This window comes from Capsicum annuum, chromosome 9 (assembly GCF_002878395.1).
Source record: "Capsicum annuum cultivar UCD-10X-F1 chromosome 9, UCD10Xv1.1, whole genome shotgun sequence".
Lineage (NCBI taxonomy): Eukaryota > Viridiplantae > Streptophyta > Magnoliopsida > Solanales > Solanaceae > Capsicum > Capsicum annuum.
In genome coordinates this window covers 180,597,552-180,601,201 of record NC_061119.1, presented here as the reverse complement: position 1 = coordinate 180,601,201, position 3,650 = coordinate 180,597,552, and the positions used below count along the sequence as shown (strand labels likewise).

General features: G+C 36.1%; 1 non-coding gene across 1 annotated transcript; it reads left to right on the top strand.

Annotated features, from left to right (window-relative positions):
• Positions 1-297: 297 nt before the first annotated feature.
• LOC124887592 lies at positions 298-404 on the top strand. Its single transcript, XR_007045358.1, has one exon. It is a non-coding gene; the product is annotated as a small nucleolar RNA R71 (small nucleolar RNA).
• The last annotated feature ends 3,246 nt before the right edge of the window (positions 405-3,650 follow it).

Sequence of the window (3,650 nt, the reverse complement as noted above, 5' to 3'; positions counted from 1 at the left end):
GGTTGTGTCAAACCCAATATTAGGTTGTTCAGCTGAGTAGTCATATAGTTTTGTATTGTTGCAATCTGTGGCTGTAATGAAGTGAACTGATCTACCTCCAATACCCTTGCAATTTTATTGGGAGCACTCCTTGAGTCTGCATGCCAGTCAGGATTCCCTTATGACATTCGATTCAAGAGTGTATACAATTCTTCATAAGTTTTCTCCAAAGCTTGGCCTCCTTCTCCTAAATCCAAGAGAATCTTTGTATTCTACTCAAGGCCTTCTATAAATGTGTGCACCAAGACATCATTCGATTGATGGTGATGAGGATAATTTTTTAGCATGCCTTTAAATCTCTCCCAAGCTTGGTAGAGATTTTCTTTATCTTTTAGTCTGAAACTCAAGATCTCACTCCTCAATCGTGCAGTCTTCTGGGATGGAAAGAATCAAATAAGGAACTTTCGAGCACAATCTTCCTAAGAAGTGATAGAGTGTGGTGGTTCAGTATGTAACCACCTCTTTGCTTCCCTATTTAGAGAAAAAGGGAAGAGTGTCAATCTGACATAATCAACATTCACATCTTTAGGAATGTATGTATCACTTATTTCCAAGAAGGTTTGTATGTGCTATTGCAGATCCTTGTGTGAAAGTCCATGAAATTTCCCAACATAATTTAACAACTGTACCATATTTTGTTTAAATTCCCACAGACCTCCTTGCTTAGGCCTCCGAATGTAGTTAGTCACATGGTTAATAAGTGTGATTGCCACCTCACGAAAAGGTCTTGCGGCTGGTTGAACAGGAATGACAGGAATAACTAGAGCTGGAATATTTCCAACATTTGAATCAACAACATTAGGATCTAGTATTTTATCCATTTGACCCTATTGAATGAAGCGTTGAGCTCTTAGCCTCTGATAAAAAATCAATTCTGGTTCTGCAAAAGGCTTTACCAACTTTTTCTCTCTAACCAGTCTAGTATTCAGTTAAACCTGTAAAAACTTAGCCACTAAGATCAGGTTGTTACTCTAAAACTTATTATCAAAAACCAAAAATTAAGAAATTTAGTAATTATATTAGTCCCCGGCAACGGCGGCAAAAATTTATTGCATCCCTATACACACGTAAGTGTACGTGATCGTAAAAGTAGTATAAAGACTTAGATAGTCAGATATCGTTCCCATAAGGACTAACAAAATAGAAATTTAATCAACCTTTAATTTAAGACAATTAGGTATTAAGTGCTTGAGAGTATCAAGATGATTTTGAATTTATGAATAAAAATGTAAATTATTAAACAGTAAATAACTAGTGGTGACTAGAGCAAAGCAAGCAACGGTTGTATTTAGTAATGATGAGGATTCCAGGGTTGATTGATTTTGAACAATCATTTAATTCTCTATCCTTATTATAGTCTAATTGGTTATCGAGTTGTTGATTCACAAGGGTTATGCCACGATCTTGGTCTCCTGACCTCAAATCTTCTATCTATTGAACCTTGTAGCTACAACTCCCGCAGAGATACAACAATTCTTCTAGATTCATAAAGTTATCTTATTGCAATATAACCAACCAAGGCTTCTAGTTATATACCTATCCTAGATGCTAATTCAAACCCCTTATTTTATAAAAGGATAAGAACCTTGCTCCTTAATTTCTTCATTCTATCCTACGATTCTCTTCCTGGATGCACATAAAAATATAGATTTGTTCTAATGGTGGCCACTCATCAAAATAGTAAGCTCAAGAAATTAAGAACAACCTATATGATAATCCAAAAAGAAACTATGAATAAGAATATAAAAGAGTAATCATGTTCTTGGCCTTAACCCCAGAATAAGGGTGTTTAGTCACTAATGTTTGAAATCACATCAAAAATAAGTAATTAATTATACCCAAAATAATTCTTGAAGTAAAGAAGTTCAATGGAAATATTAAGAACCCTAAAACAAAGAATTTTGTGTTTTTTCTCTATTGCTATGCTTGCAAAAGCCCTTGTAATTATGCTCAGGTGTTCCTTTTATACTAGGGAAAATTTCACCAGATCTGTACTCTTAACGCGACGTGTTACAAATCCGTTGTATTACCCAACACATTGCGTCCTTATCATGTTGTTCCACTAGAATTCCACTTCCAAAATCAGGCAAAGTCCATTTTGTGACCACACGATGCGATGCACTGAATTGTATCGTTTAACTGGAAGTTGCTCCTTAATATTCAACTAAGTGTCAAAAATGAAGGCATCGATGTGATGCATTAATATTGCATCGATGCACTAGAAGTTGCTCATGGAATTCTTGATAACTCAAAATAAATCATGCATCGATGCGACGAGTTAACATCGCATCGATGTACTGGAAATTGTTCTTCAAATTTTTGTTAAGGCACACAATGTTACCAATTGACGCGACGCGTTGAGATCGCATCATGTCACTGGAATTCTTCTCTATTTTCTTTCTTGTCATGCATCTCCATATGTTTATGCCTTTTATTTGCATGGCCTTTGCCTCATTATGATATGCATCTCAATTTTTTCCAAATCAATGGGAAATCAACCCTGTATTTCTAATTACATTGGTTAGCTATGAAACATAATTTAACAAGCATTTCAACATGTTTAACATACTAATTATTCTCAAAACAAGTCCAAACATAGGTAAATAGCGGTGTTTAGACATATAAATACACCGAAGATCACCAAATACCCTTACAGTCATGAGCACACACCCTCAACATGTCCTCTAAGGTTTGAATGGTCCTCTCTGCCTAACCATCTTTCTGAGGATGAAAAGTTGTACTGAGATGAACTTGGGTATCAAGACCCATCTAAAAATCTCTCCAAAAATGAGTGGTAAACTGAGTACCTCTACTTGAAATGATAGATGATGGGATTCCATGAACCTTAACCAACTCTTCAATATAGAGCTTGGCGTAATCTTTATCTAAATAAGAAGTATGAATTGGCAAGAACTGAGTTGATTTGGTTATTCTGTCTACAATGACCCATATCCAATCATGCTGACAATGCGCATGCGACCAACTCACATCAAAATCCATGTTCAGTTCTTCCTACTTCCAAGTAAGAATGCTGAAATCCTACATTGTACCACTATGCCTCTGGTGATCAGCCTTAACTTGCTGACAATTAGAACACTAGCTACAAACTCTACAATATCCCTCTCTATACCGCTTCACCAATAGATTTCCCACAACTTATGGTACATCTTAGTGGCTCATGGATGAAAAGAGTAACGCGCACCATGTGATTCTACCAAAATTCACTATCTCAAACCATCAACACACGGAACACATATACTACCTTGACATACAACACACCATCTCCCCCTTAGGAGAAAACCTCTACTTTCTAATCTCTAACTGATTCCTTCAACTTAACCAAACAGGAATCCCTATCTTGTTTTCTTTTACTTTAGTAACCAAAGAAGATTCTGAACCATTCTGAACCCATATAACACCCTCAACTGAATCAACCAACCAAACACCTAGTCTAGAAAGTTGATGAACCTCCTGAGCTAAACTTTTCTTATCATTCTCAACTTGAGCAACACAACCCATAAAAAATCTACTAAGGGCATCTGCTACTACATTGTCCTTACACGGATGATATAACACACTCATATCATAATTTTTTAATGATTCAAACAGCC